Source organism: Rhodamnia argentea, chromosome 4 (genome assembly GCF_020921035.1).
Source record: "Rhodamnia argentea isolate NSW1041297 chromosome 4, ASM2092103v1, whole genome shotgun sequence".
NCBI lineage: Eukaryota > Viridiplantae > Streptophyta > Magnoliopsida > Myrtales > Myrtaceae > Rhodamnia > Rhodamnia argentea.
In genome coordinates this window covers 10,386,961-10,402,890 of record NC_063153.1, presented here as the reverse complement: position 1 = coordinate 10,402,890, position 15,930 = coordinate 10,386,961, and positions in this window count along the sequence as shown.

Sequence of the window (15,930 nt, the reverse complement as noted above, 5' to 3'; positions counted from 1 at the left end):
TTGATACAACCTCACTACTCAAGAATGTATACTTGTTTTGCACGATTATAAGGCTATCATATGATCACAAGATCTTTTACACTTATGTTTTTCACCTAGTACGTGAGCGATATGTTTTTCATGCCTTGATTCTCTCTTACTCCTTGACCTTCACAGCCTCCTCCTTTTATAAGCCTGAGCAAAATAGCCATTTGAGCATCTCTGGAGAAGCAAAAGAGCCGTTTGAATTCGATGGGACAGCTTGTCTTTACGCTGAATCAACTTTCTTTTCGTCAGACAAAACTTTCCTAAAATAGTTACTGACCTGCTTTTCTGCGCTGACAGTTTTAGCTTTTCTTTGACACAGCAGTGTACTATTCTCGAGAAGATAGAAATCTTCCCATTGGCCTTTTCCATCAAGCGTGGCCAACTTTAGCTAATCTTTTCGAAACATTAACATATATGGACTTTATACTCCTCGTTTGACCTAATCTTTCAACCTTCGACATCAAATATGCAGTGACCAAATCTTTTGAGGTCCTCAGCAAATGTTTTCATGAAAGTGCTTCAGTCTTCACACGATTTTTTTCCGATGGCCATCTCGTGATCCTTAGCCATATATAATAAACATCTACACACCAAAGGTAAATAAGATACCAAAAGATAATTATGAAATCATCAAAATGTTTTATGACATGTTTCGCTAACATTTGGTAGTTTTCCTGGTGATTACCTTAGTCTAATAAACTAGTCAACCCACTGACTTCTTTCTTGCCCCTTCTTTAGAAAAAGTACATAAGTCTTACACAAATAGAAGTATAATATACATTGTATTAGGATCACCAGAATACATATAAAACCAACAAACAAGAACAGATGCAACAGAGGGGAAGAACTTCGGAAGAAAAATCCATTTGCTAATTACAAATCCTAGGACTAGGATAATCACTGAAAGTATATATTTATATTCCTCTGGACAGATTATTGACTTGGATTGGGCACAGAGGTCGCATGAAATCCAGAGGGCACTCTTTGAGGCAATGCAATTTTGGCTATGGGTTCGCGTTGAAAATTCTTCTATCAATTATGTGAACCAGCAGAAAGCAAAAGGGAAAAAGATAAACAAAATTAACGAATTATGGGAATCCACCAATCATGGAAAGAATTAAATTGTTTTTTTGAGGGGCGCCTAAATGAGATAGAGAAAGAGAGAGTTATATTTATGATCAATTGCATTCTATTTGTAAACCTGCATCAGATGCTAATAAGCCTTGAAATTATTAGAAGGACTTAATGATAGCTATGCATCGTTGTTAATGACTGTTCAGGCCTTCTCATCTATCTCATGTCTAAGTGGTTGCACAATTTCAAATTTATGGGTTACGCAACAAGAGAACTTCAACTATGTTGCACAGACTCATCAATTACATTTATCTCGTAACGACACAACGGTGGCAACAAAAACAAAGCCAGAAGTTGAGATAGAGGACCCATATTTAATTCTAGGGGTCATGGCTTTTCTTAGACAAACCAAAATGATCGACATTCTTCTTGAATCTACAATACTACTGGGCAAATCAATGTGGTTGGCATGTGGCCAAATTCAAACTGAAGATTACCTCGTCTAATCTGTTAGATTTGCAAAAAGAAGGGACATGATGTATTGAATTGCAGGTATCCACTCATCAATAGTTGTTGGAGTAATAATATACTCCCTGAGTGCTCTTCATAGCTCAAACTCATGAGATGAAGAAAGGCATCTTAACATTGGTGCAGCACTCATATGACAGAAAATTCAGGTGGTCTTGAAAGCATAGTTTTTTACCATGGCAATGAAAAAGAGAATAGAAGCAAAGGTATTTGACTCAGAGACAAGCGGGGAATACTATTTGAAGGGAAGATAGTTAACCAATTTCTCTTCTTCTAGACAAGGAGATGCTTGGTAGGACACTGAATGACTTTACTGTGACCAGACATGTGATCTCTTTTTCAGTAAGTAGACTTTTTGAGTTTATAAGCAATCCCTGTTCTCGTTGTTTCAATATTTATGAGAGATTATCCTTACTATTTTGAGTTTGATGCGTTTGCTTTTTCCGTCAGGGACTCTAGGATACATTGGGTGTTAATGACGGGAACTAATCATTAATGACTATATACTAATAAAGAGTCACATATGGTAGTGTTCTTCTCTTACAGAAATAAGGTTGTGAATGAACTTAGGTGGCATCGCTGATTAGGCCACACAAATAGTCGTGTTTTGCTGCTTTTGTGGTAAGATGATTTAATTCAATAAATAAATGGATTGGCACTATATGTAAAGGTTGTCATATCAGCAAAAGTTCAAGATTTTCATTGTCTTTATATAATTTTTTATTTTCCAGCCATTGGAGAAAGTACATCGGGATATGTGAGGATGGAACCCAATTCCTTCTATGCAAAAAGATTCCATATTATGTGGTACGTACTTATTATTTCTCCCATTACTACTTATAATATTTACTGAAGAAAAAAAATCAAATTTCTTTGAGATTTTTCTATCCTTTTAGAAAATTAATAATGTTCACTCCGAAGGAGGAGGTGAAATCATGAGCAATAATTTTCTCGCAGCCGAACCCTACGAGCTTGTCGACATCCCACCTGACCACGCTTAAGTACGGTTCTCCCGGATCCAAAGGCTACAGAAATAAAACATGCGGCAGCAGAACAAATCCCCATACAGAAACCAACAATGCTATGATAATTTGGGATGGCAAAAACAAACTTATGTTCATATATATATATAATTGTTACCGCTTTCAAACCTAGAGCTTCAAAAGTCACTGTACAAGTCTGTGACCACCTATAACAAAAAGATTACGTGATCGAAGCCCACTACACTTCCAAAAGAAAATGCTCTACAAAAGTCAAGATGCCAACTATCCTAGGTCTCGTCCTCGTCTTCAGCTACTATCTCATCCCAAGCTGCCAAGTGGTCCTCGTCTACTTCCGGTGGTTGTTCCGCATCCGATGGCTCCACAACTTCCCCATCTTTTCCTGGTACCATGGCTTCTGGTTCGGGCTCCGGGACTTCGGGTCCAGCATCGGAATTCACTACCATGCCATCTGGAGATGCAGCATTAACGGGGTCGTACTCCCCAACTCCATCGAAGGGAACATCGAAACCATTCAACGGTCCCACGGTCAAATCCTCGTGCCGGTACGTCCATGCCACATAAGTGTGGGGCTTCCAAGAGAGCTCTCCGGTATCCACCCAAACCGTTGTCGCGTGCCTATAATACACTCTGTCCTCCTCGACCGAATACTTGGTCACCAACGTATCCATATCCCGGGGATTGTCGAACCTCGGGGGTGGAACACTCATGGTTGAGGCGGAGGGTCTGAAAAAAAAAAGATGAGCCCACGACGGGGTGAGAACAAATTTCAGTAAGCCAGTCCCTAATTCTAGGTTAGGGCGCTAATGCCTCCAGATACGTCATAGGTGAACAATTTCCAACAATTCTTCCTTCAATAAAAAATTCCACAAATAAATTCCCGAATATTTCATTCGTTCTCCAAAAATTGCCACACCTTTACAAAAATTCCACATTACTCTCATATCAACGTTCCACGCCTCGGACTATAAATCAAATAATCCACGTTGCTCCAGCGCCCGTGTTTAACGCCTCCGGTTATAATATAAATATTCCACGTGGATCCAAAGCCCGCGTTTAATGCATCGGGCTATATTATAAATGGACAGACCCACGTAATAATGCCTCGGGTCCCTATCCTGCGTTTAACGCCTCGGGATAATATAATAAGCACAATTCCACGTTTAACGCCTTAGGATAATATAATAAGCACAACCCCCCGTTTAACACCTCAGGGTAAAATAATAATAACCGAGCCCACGTCATAACGCCTCGGGCAAAATATGGTCTTATAAAAACACGAACCCCGCGTCATAACGCTTCATGGTAAAAAAATTCCACATTTTCCTCTCAAATAATCCTCATAAAGACCATATAACAACAATAATTCCTCGATCGCTCGTCCGATATCACACGATCACTTAAATCCTTCTGATCGATCAATCTTCGCCACACGATCTTGCTAAATTTCCTGATTAGCAGATCGAGACCACCCGGTCTCACCAATTTTTCTCCAAATAAAGATCGGGACCACACGATCTTTCTAATTTTCCTCAACTGCCCAATCGAGACCGCTCGATTAAATATACTGGATAAATACTCGATCGGGATCACGTGATTCACTCACATTGAATAAATAATAAATCAGGACCATCCGATTAAATCACACTCAAGTCGATGGCCAATCGGGCCACACGATTAATTTATGTTACCACAAAAATTAATCTACGCCACACAATATTAATTATACTAACGTAGCAATCAATAATTACCGTACGATCAAAATTTCACTAAAGTACATTTAATACGTACCATAAAAATAAACTATAGTAACTTGGCAATTAATCTGGGCCGTATGATTAAAATATCCTCACGTGCAATTAATTTCCACCACACGATTAATCCACACTAAGCAAGAATTAATCTCGGCCATCCGATCAATCTTCCTAAGCAAGATTCAATATAAGCCGTTGGATTAAAGCATGAAAAGATAGATTAAATCCTATCCATCATCAATCATGCATAATCACTATTCATTCAAGAACACATATTTTTCTCTCTCCTCCCTTCACATTCGGCCAAGGCAAGAGCTAGCACGAATCCAACCAATTTTTTTACCAAATATTCTCAACCTAATGTCCATTAACAACCTAAATACCTAATATAAGGTTAGGAACCAACTTACCACAAATCTAGCAAATTTTCCGGCAAGAAGTCCGGAGAAGTTTTGACCTCAAGCTCGGGGTCCGGCGACTCCTCTTGATCGGCTAAAACCCTCTAAGATCCGGCGGTCCCGGGTGATTCACGGTGGAGGTTAAGCTCCGGCAGATCAAGGCGACACCGGCGGTGGCTTAGAAAATTTTCGGCAATGGAGGATGGGGAAGAGGGATTTTCGGCCAAGAGAGAGAGGGAGTGGTAGAGAGAGAAAGTGGTCTTGAAATTTATGAGGAAGAAGACTAAAAAATTAATTAATAAGAGTTAGGATAATTTTTGGACATAGATATTTTGGGTCTTGAGTGCAAGAAGGGCAAAAAGGGAATTTCCCCCACAAAGACTAGTCAAATTTCGGCCAAGGGGTGTTTTGACCGAAATGTCCTTCGGTCCAAGTGAAAAATTGAGTATTCTCCAAGGGTAAATGGGTATTTTCCCATTTCTAGTCCAAATTTTATTTTTCCTAAACCCTTTGGGTGAACCGCGAAGAAATCTTACACTGGATGAGGAAACGTCCAAAATTTAATTATTGAAATCCCTGAAGGTCTGACGTCAAATTATGAAGCTCGATTCATGATCAATCTCGATCAATTGAAATTTCAGCGTATCTCAAACTAATGGGCGGCTTTTAGGAGTTACGCGTATCGACTCGTGATTTATATCACGTTTAAGAATTTCTCGAGCCATGGCGACTTTGGTTGTCATTCAATTGCGAGGGTTAATCACTAGTCCCGATGGACACAATCGTTAGAAAATAATTTAGGGACGTTCGGGACCCATACGAGGTCAAACGGAATCACCCATGATCCAAGCATATGGTATTATCCAAATCGTTCCTTAATCATTCTAGGATTGGCCTATATTGGTCTAAAATATTCCCTCGACAATTTTCATGGCCAAAGAGTCAGTCCGTGATCAAGTTCTTAGGTCAACGTACTTGATTTTCCTAGTTAGCCATTCCCATTTGGTTAGTCTGCTCAAAATGGATCATTTCTGAGTGAGATTAAACTGAATTACATCAATGAGACTTTTCATTTATTCAAAGCTTCAAAAGCGAGTCGGAATACAGGATGTCACATGGCATAATACAATGACTATCTTGTCCAAATACACCAGAGCAAGGTGGTATTGCTGAGAGGAAATATCGACACATTGGAAACTAGGACTTGCTACATTATTTGAGAAATCTATCCACTCAACTATTGGTGGAACAATACACAGTGACTTATTTGATAAATCGGCTTTCTTCCACAACTCTAGACAGCTAAAGCCCATATTCGGTCTTATTCAAGAAGGAGCCTGATTAATCATTGGTCCAAGCATTTAGCTCTCGTTATTTTTCGTAATTGCGCAACAACACGATATATAAATTTGACAAGCAGTCTTTGCCATATGTAATTTTGGGATATAGTGGAAAATCATAAATGACACCGTTGTCCTCATCAATAATACTAGCCATGTCTAAATATCTCGACGTGCTTTTCATGAGCATTATGTCCTTTTGCTTCGTCTTCTCAAGTTACTGCTAGGACTGTTGGGGGGAGCTATTGCAATGAAATTCAATTTTAGATTCATTGTACGCAATGCTTGTAGTGATCATTGGAGTATGCCCCAATCTAGCCAGAAATTGTTTTCAATGACTCTTCACCAACAAATCGTGATTTTTCACGACAACATGCATGTCTATTTGCTGAGATACAACCATACTCAGATCCTTAGTTTTCAACGTTTATTTAGTTATTTTTCTGAAATTTCCATCTTCTTTTTTTTTTTTTGAAACCCCAATTACCAACTTTTGTCATTGATGACGAGAAAAACCTTCTCTTACCTTTTACCAAATTTGTCAACTTGTTGAATTTACCAACTATTAAATGAAACTACTTATTTTTTTAGTGACTTACCACTTTCTTCTCAATTAAGTCCCCAATAGAAAGTTGATAAATAAATAAATAAAAAAACAACAAGTTGGTAACTAAATCAAATGAGAATGGGTAACCCTAAATTGATTAGTAACTTAATCGGAGAAAACTTGACGAATCACTTAAAGTTATAATTTGACTTAGGAGTTGTTAAGTTTAAGAACAGTTAAGAAAGGTAAATAAAGTTGGTAAAAATGATAAGAATTGTTGGTAGTTAAAAATAATAATAAACTTGGTAAGTAGATGAGCCACAAGAATAATGGATGTAAAGGTGCAAAGTGGTCTCTAAAGATAAAATTTAGGTATGTATTTGGTACATTTCAAAAACAAAAGTATGTAAGTAATCATTAGGCGAAAGGTAAGGTATGTTTTTCAAAGGGGCAAACAAAGAAAGACAAGGTCATAGAAAAGTAAAATAGGTGACAAAAATGAAGTTTATTGCCAACAGAAATATGCAGCAACATAACATAAAAGGAAAAAAAAAAGATATAACAAAAAGATGACGCTTCAGCCGAAACCTGAATTCTGTTGCCACAATTACCCCTTCAGCAATGAATTTAACAAACTGAAGCTCGAGAGTTTAGCAATAAAAAAATAAAATTCGTCATTGAAGATCCAGTTTCTTTGGCCACGGAAACTTGAGTTTGTAGCTGATGGCCTTACATTTTAGTGTGAAACAGTAGTTTAATTGCTAAAAGCACCAAAGGGCAGCATCTCGACCTTTGCATGAGACTCAAGCGTCCAAATTGTTAGAGATGTTTTGGATATTTTAGAATGAAAGATCTTGGGCGACTTAGTAATTTTTCTGGGTTTGGATGCCGCTTAAGATTCCCTCGGGTATTATCTTTCTCAAGCGCAATACGAAGACTAAATATGATCTAATTATCCATCGAAGAGCACAAATCCAGGCATAAAAATAATCAAATGCGGAAAATAACACGAACTGTAAATGACCTTCTCCCATTGATTAAGATTGGTTGGAACTGGATTGGCAGAGCTTTTACGGAAAAAATATGAGAGAGCTTGGCTTGGACCCATTTCTCATATCCATTGAAACCCACATTTAATTGGGTTTTACTGCTTACACTCATAATATCCTTCCATCAAGGCTGTTACTGTACTGGTGGGGAGTTATCAGACAAGGATGGGGAGAGTGGAGCACGTGGATAACTGAAGTTGAGAGGAAAAACGTGGGCCAAGAAAACGTGGGATCACAATGATGTCAACATCCCTCCGCTTGATCCCAAGCTTTCATCGTACTAATCATTAAACCAAATTCACCAAAACTTTATGCTTTAAAGAAAAGAAACAAAATGCATGAATCATGGCGACATTTCCTCTAACAACAGTGTTGTCTTCTGTGTATTGCAATCCACTCTACCTCTTTAATGTTAGCCTGTATGTGATTACATAACTTAATGAGTAAACCTTATATTTATTTCCAGCAAAAAAAAAAACAATTCTTATTCTAAAAAATAAATGGATGTGTACACCAAATTGATAAAAACATCACAAATGAATAAGAGTATCATTCGACCAAAAAAAAAAAAAGAGCTTCATAAAAATGCCCATACATCGAAAATCATTTGATAGGACCAAGTCCCATCCTAACTACATGATTCTTTTAACTAATTATTGGTGTCCCATTAGTTAAAAGATCAATTATCATCAATTCAGCACTAACATGTTCTATAACCAAGCTGTTATCCTTTACACATTTTCTTATGGCTAAATACTTGATATCGATGTGCTTACTTCAACTACGATTTTTATTGCTTTTAGCCATAAGAATCATTGAATTATTAGAAAACATCTTTGGTGGCCTAGAAATGGAATTCACAAATCTAAGCCCCAATATGAAACTCTTCAACCACACACCATGCTAGGTAGCCTCAAAACAAGAAAAAACTTAGTCTCCATAGTGAAAGTTGTTGAGAATAAAAGACAAGTGAATCAAGAAGACAATCAGAAGGAAGGAAAAGAAATTGAATACCGAATTTACTTGGATCGGTCCGAATGTCAAAATCTATATCCATGGGGAGAGCAATACAGAATTCCACTATAGAAACAACCAAAACAACGAAGACTATAATCACTCGAGCACTCAAACACTCTCTTGATGTTTTTTAGCCCCCACTTACACCTAATAACTCACTTAGTAGTTAATCCCTCACAATTCCTAGTCAAATCTCACTCAACAAATCATGCATATTCTACTTACAAGAATTTAATTGGCTACACTATTGATATAATTACAACAAACAAAACCTTGCGAGAAGAACTCTCTGCACAATTCTCCTCAGTGCAGTCTCGAAGTTCTCTGCTTCTCCACTCTTCCTCTTCGTGTTTTGTGAAGGAAGTTCAATGGGCAAAAGAGGAAAGAAGAAGACAAGGAGGAATAGTAGGGACCATATAATTCATTTCGTCCTTCCTTTGTCTCTTTCTTCATGATGGCCCTCTCTTTTTCTCTTTGATACATGAAGAGCTCTTGTTAGCTTTTCATTTCTTCTGCTTCTTGGTTGAAGTCCAAGGAGACAACAATGATGGCTTTTAGTGAGCCATCATTTTTCTCCTACTTTAGAATAGGAAGCCAAAAAAGCTGCTCATTTTCTTCTCTCTTCATGTATGTTCCTATGGCCATGTACAGGGAGTGGAACAACATTAAATTCTGATAAGAAAAACAAACATAGATGGTTACCATTTTCCTCCTTTGTGGCTGCATGTGTCCCTCCAACTGCATTCTTCATACTTGAGCAGTGTGCATGCAAAATAATTAATGCAGGATCAAGCAAAGTCAAAGATAAAGCTTGGATATTCATAAAAGTACTCGCTTTAACTTGGATTGTGTTTGCTAGATGAGTCGAAACTAGAAATATATTTTAACAATCTTCATATTGGCTCGATGTTTGAGTCAAGTCACAATCATTCAATGTGATTTAATTTTTAGTGATACTCTCCTATAGCCCCTCATGGGCTCATTTGGTACAGAGATCTTCCAAGTTCAAACCGCGCTTGAACTCCACCATAATCGTGGACCTCATCAAGATATCAACTCCACATACACATTTAGCTACTCCACAAGATTTTCTCACACAACCTCTTGTATCATAGATAAAGCAAAGCTATCATTGCATAGATATCTAATAGAAGGTCGAGCATGTACCTTGTCAAAATGAGTAGCTATAGCAACCATTGGTTCTACAAGTTTCACCATACTACAAGTATCATCTGTACCAATTACCGCATTAGTACTTGCTACCTTAGAAGTTTCTAGTTGTAACTCCACCTTGAGCTGAATTCTGTTCAGATTCGTATTAACATTGCCATAAATACTCCTTCCCAAAAGTATTGGAAACTTGTCAAAGTATCTTCTCGACAATTGAATTTATAACCGGGCACCACAATTAATAGCCCCACTCACCTTGTGCATAGCCATGAAATATGCATTTGCACTCAAATCGAGATTACCATAACTTACTCGAAAAAAAAGGACAACCAAACATTCTAAAAATGGAATAATCAGCAACTTTACCTGACCAAACTTCTTTGAGAGTCCAATATCCAATCATAATCGATGCAGATCTATTCATAAGTAGCTCACCATATTAAGCTCACCCCGGCAAGAATCTCAAGGCCACACCATTAGTGCGAGTCATTTTACGGGTCATCTCTAGTAATGATTTGTTCATCAATTCTGCTCTCCTTCATGGAGAATTTAGTTAGCAGCTCTAAGCAGAACATCATGCTACTATTAGTTAGTACGGGCTTAATTGACTTACTAGTCTCCGTCTCGATCAAAGTTCTCAACCTCGTATTCCCGACAACAACATCAAACTTGTATATTGGCACAAACATCCAGGTCTTCCTCGAGCTATCATTAGACTCTCCAACAAATGCATCCGCCGTCTCCGAGGCAAAACTTGTCACTGTCTCACCTTGAAGTTTAGGTCACCGTGCTTGATTTCTCTCATTATCACTAGGGCACCTTGGATAACCTTTAGAACTCTATCTTGTGAAAAATACTTATATCCAGTTGAATCTAAGGTACCTAAGGAACTTAAATTCTTTTTTAATTATGGAATGTGTCTTACTCCAATCAAGTCATCACAATACCATCATGTATTCTAATTCCAACATCACCAACACCTACTACATCACATTCAGCATTGTTCCCTAGCTGGACTTTATCACACTCATGCATTGATAAGTAGTAAATTAGTTGCTATTTGGTGGTGTAGTGCGAAACGAACAACCAGAATCCATTATCCATCCATCAAATAGTGAATCCTCAATGATAGACAAGACATAATTGACACCATCAAAATTATTCTCAGCTACAACTGCAACATTATTTGTAAACTTAACCCTAATTTCCTTACCCTTTTCATCTTTTTGCTTAAGATAATTTCTTCCAAGATGCCCACTTTTGCCACAATTTCAATAGACAACCCCACCAATCCTAAATTGACTACATTTGTTCATGTGCATACTACTCCTACTAACATGAAAATTAGTTCTTCCTTTACCGTCACCTACTAAAGCAGTAGGCACAACTTCACCATAATCTTTTCTACCGATGTCTTCACTCAAAATCAAATCTTAATCGGAGGAATTACTAACAACAGTAATATAAGTATTTCAACTATCCGGCAATGACGATAGTAGAATCAAAGCATGAACTGTACCTTCAAAGTTAATATCAACAAAACTCAATTAGTTAACAACCACATCGAATTCATTAATATGTTCAACAAGCAACGTACCTGCGCCCATCTTTTAGTGAAACAAATGTCGCATCAAATAGACCTTGATGATTACGGAGGATTTCTCGTACATATTCAATAGGGCTCTCATCAATCTTGCGGTGGTTGTCTCCTTCACGATGTTAAACGCAAAGTTACGAGCCAACGTCAGACGAATAACACCCATCATTTGTCTATCTAGCAATACCCATTTATCTTTTTTCATCGAATCTGGTTTCTCCCCGGACAAGGGTAGGTGCACATTTTTTTTTCTGGTACGGGTAATCCTCAATCTGCAATTTTCAGAAAGGAAAATTTTTCCCGTCAAATCGGTTGATTATCACCTATCCTTTTTCCCTTGTTATCGATTCGCTTCAAGTCTGCCAACACTGGCTCTAATACCAATTGTTAAGATAAAAGGAAAGCAACCACTTTGGACACATAGCACAAAGACAAGTTTGCACGAGTTTGGTTCAAGCATTTCATCTAGCATGTGGTGAGCACGGAATGAGGATAAGACATCGACCATTTTTTAGAGCTCGAACTCAGACTTAGACCCAAATGACCATAAAAAATGCTCAACATCAAAGAAATCAACTCAGTTGGACACAAAACACACCAAAACCAGAAAAATTGAGCTTGGTTCATCCTTTAAACAGAAGAAGGCCCAGCAAAAGGGGCTCCGTAGGGACGAACATTTATTCGCGGGGGTCCCTACCAGTTCAAAGACGGTGAGGCGAGATAAATCGAATTATGGCCGATCGCCTCACTATGTTCCTATCTGGGATCCTCGGGAAAGAGCGAGTGGGAGAGACTAAGAAGTGAGAAGCTGAGGGAAAGAACGAGCTTGAAATTGGAGAGGGAATATGAACAAGGGAAAGAAAATAGGGCTTAGGATTTTTGTAAAGAATTTCAGGAAATAAAAATAAAATTAGCCGGTCCAGTTAGGGTGGACGGCTCCGCCTTTGGAACCGGAAATCAGACTGAAAATCACTGGTTTCTATTTTATAGAGCCGGGAATAAAATAGGGAGCCGGCCGATTCTCGGTTTGGACTGTTCCTTTTGCATACCCCTATGAGCACCAAACGTATTGAACTATATTATTATTTCTTACGATATCAGGTTCTTCATGGCATTATGTGACTTGTTTTCACTACATGTGTTGATCAAACTGTTGATGTCTTTGCAAACGCACAGTCCACCAAACATTTTCAAAAACGTTTTGCTAAACTCTAGTTGAATTCTTCTGCATCATCTTGAGCTTGAGGGGGAAGTTGGAATAATTTAGGATATTCTAGATATCTTCCTGATTGATTGTTATTAATATTATTATATTTTGTTGGTCATCTAGTAAAGCCTAAAATTTGGCTCATGTACTCTTCAGTATGCAAGGAAAAATATCCATAAAATTTCATAATTCTCTTTTCCGCTTTATTTTTATCTTAAACACGCATATTCAAGTCATCTCGACCTCCCTAGTCTCACTCCCACTGCATCAGATAACATCGAATCTGCCAACCTTCGAATAATGTGCCTCACACGTGAAGTAGGTTTTTCTTAATAGGAAAATTAATTCCACTTTAAACAAGAGACAAGTTGCAGATTCCCATGGATTATGTTTGGAGGACTTTGTGTTCTCATTGATAGAAGACAACATTACAGTGAAGCACGCATATGGGCCTTCCGTTTCTCTTTGTCTCTTATGGGGAAGGCTTCATGGATATAATTTGCAAGAATATTCCAACAGCACTTGACGGCAAGTTGAGTTTTGTCGTTTTTTATGTCACTTCTTTATTGGATAGAGCATTGGTCACTTTCTTACCATAATCGCTTGAACAAGGTTATATCTGCGTATTACACTTAATATATTGGCCATGCATAAGTGTACCCAAAAAATACAATATTATCTCCATTTTGCTTAGTTGGCAATGTAAGAAAGTTATGCTCTAGCAATGCTTAGTAGAACCACTCAAAAAACACATATTGAGAGTTAGATATAGATAGTGATTCGAATGCATCAAAAGCAGTAATAAACTTCTTGAACTTGACTAGCGCAGCTATTCGAAATTACTCTTTAACTAATTAAACATTGTGCCAACTTGGTGTCGCTTTGAAGGAGTTAAATTAACTTTTTCTTGTTCAAAGATAGACGGATATGTGGGATCTTCTTGGAATAAATCCACTGAAGTGTTAGTGGAGAAAGGAATAGGAGGCAATGACTTGAAGGGATGAAGAGAGGAGAATATCTTATGTTCCTCAAAAGGCAACGTGACAAGACACACAAAGACGATTAGATATAGGATCCCAACATCTATAATCTTTGTGCTCAATTCCATACCCAAGGAAGCAACATAAATGGACACGAGGCTATAACTTCGTGTGTTCATGTGGGAGAAGATGTACGAAACATAAACTACCAAAGACTCGAAAAAGGCTATAATTGGGAACACTACCATAAAAACGTGCATAAGGAGAAATGTTACCTGTTACAGGTAATGAAGTTATGGTTGATGGTGTAAACAATAGTAAGACAAGCATCGCCCCAAAACTATTTCGGACAAGAGGAAGAGACTAAAAAAGTATGTGAAATATCTACAATATGTCTATGTTTACGTTCTGCTTGACCATTTTGCTAAGAAGTTCCTAGACAAAAATGATGAACAATAGTACCATTTTGGGAGAAAAGTCTAAGAAATTCAGTGTCTCTAAATTCCATGGTGTTATTAGTACAAAAAACCTTCACGTCTTGAGAAAATTGTATTTTTATCATGGCGACAAAATCACGGTAGGTACGAGTAAATTTAGATCGATTTTTCATGAGATAAAGTCATGTATAACAAGAGTGATCATCCACAAAGATTATAAAATAGCGAGAGCCTCCCATGGTTGGAGTTGGAGATGGTTCCAAAAATCAGAATATATGAGATCAAATGGAGCATGGGAGATAGATTCACTAAGATTAAATGGAAAGGCATGATGCTTTCTCAATTGACAAGGCAGACAATCAAGATGTTTATTATCGATAGAACCTAAATGACCATTTGAAATCAAAGATCATAATCTAGAGGAAGAAGCATGGCCTAACCAAAAATACCAAGTTTCAAATGACATTGTGGCCACACAACCAACAAAAGAGTTGGGAATATTCAAGGAAACAAACTCAATTAAGCGTCCCACTCTACGGCTTGTCCCATCTGTGGATCTGCACATGACAACCATGAGAAGATAAGTGGACGTTAAATCCAAGTTCACACAATTGGCATACTGAAATCAAACTTATGGATTGTTTGGGGACCATAAATGTTATTAGGCAAGGATATGTGGATGTTGAAATGTTTCATGTATGGCTAACTTTCATTTGTGAATTATCAACTGTGTGAATAGTAGAGGCATATGAATCAAATGATTTTGATTGAAACAAATCAGAATTTGAAGCCACCTGATTGTAGCAAGCGGAGTAAAAAAAATCACAATCAGAAGTACCTGAACCGACAAAGATAACAGAAGGAACAGAGGAGCTAGAAGTACCAAATTCTCGAAGAATTGAATGAAGAACCTCTAATGAAAAACTGATAGACGATCCATTAGTAGAGGCCTTAATGGCAGTAGGAGTAGCAGATAAGCTTGCATGTGGACCACGATTTCGGGTTGACTGGCCGTCCTGATAAGTTGCTAAGGTCGCAATCAATGGCAATTGGACAACAAAACTTCTGATTCATCCATAATATGCACTTTCCCGTTTCAACACAATAGATTGGACAACAAGTGCGACGAGACTAGCACCCAGAGAGCCGACATGGAGAAAATAATGCCAAAATAGAATCAGCACTTTGAAATACCTAGAGAAACAGTATGTAATCGCCAAGAACCTGTCGAAAAATGCTTGAACTGGTCAGAAAACTACATCAGAACCGGTCGGATCAGTCTAACTGAACCAGTCAAAGGTCAATGCTTGGTCAACGGTCGGTCAACGGTCAAAGCTTGGTTAATGGTCAACCAATGATGTGGCGGTTGACGGGGCAGTTGACAAGGCTGATGATGTGGCAAGCTGGCGTGGTTGGAATGTGCATGTGGATGGCACGTGAAGGACATTAGCAGAGCTGGAGTGACTTCTGGCGTGTGTGGTGCATGGATCTCACGCGCAGAAGATGTTCCTGGAGCGTGAGAGCTCTTGAACCGTCAGATGGCGATGTCGTTCAATTGGTTGGAATCGTATGGTGACAAGGAACCTGTTGGTGGTATTATATGTTCAAGACAACCAGTTTATGGCGTCAGAATAGCACTTACAAGCGATGGATTTCGGTGAGTCCGAGACAGCGGCGCATGTGTGGAGCGTGTGGAGCTTCCATTGTCTACGAAATTTTTTGGGCTTGTACGTTTGAGGAAGTAGAGTCTAGTGGTGGTTGGCGACTTGTTGACTGTGGTTGGGCGGGAACGACCTGTGCAGCT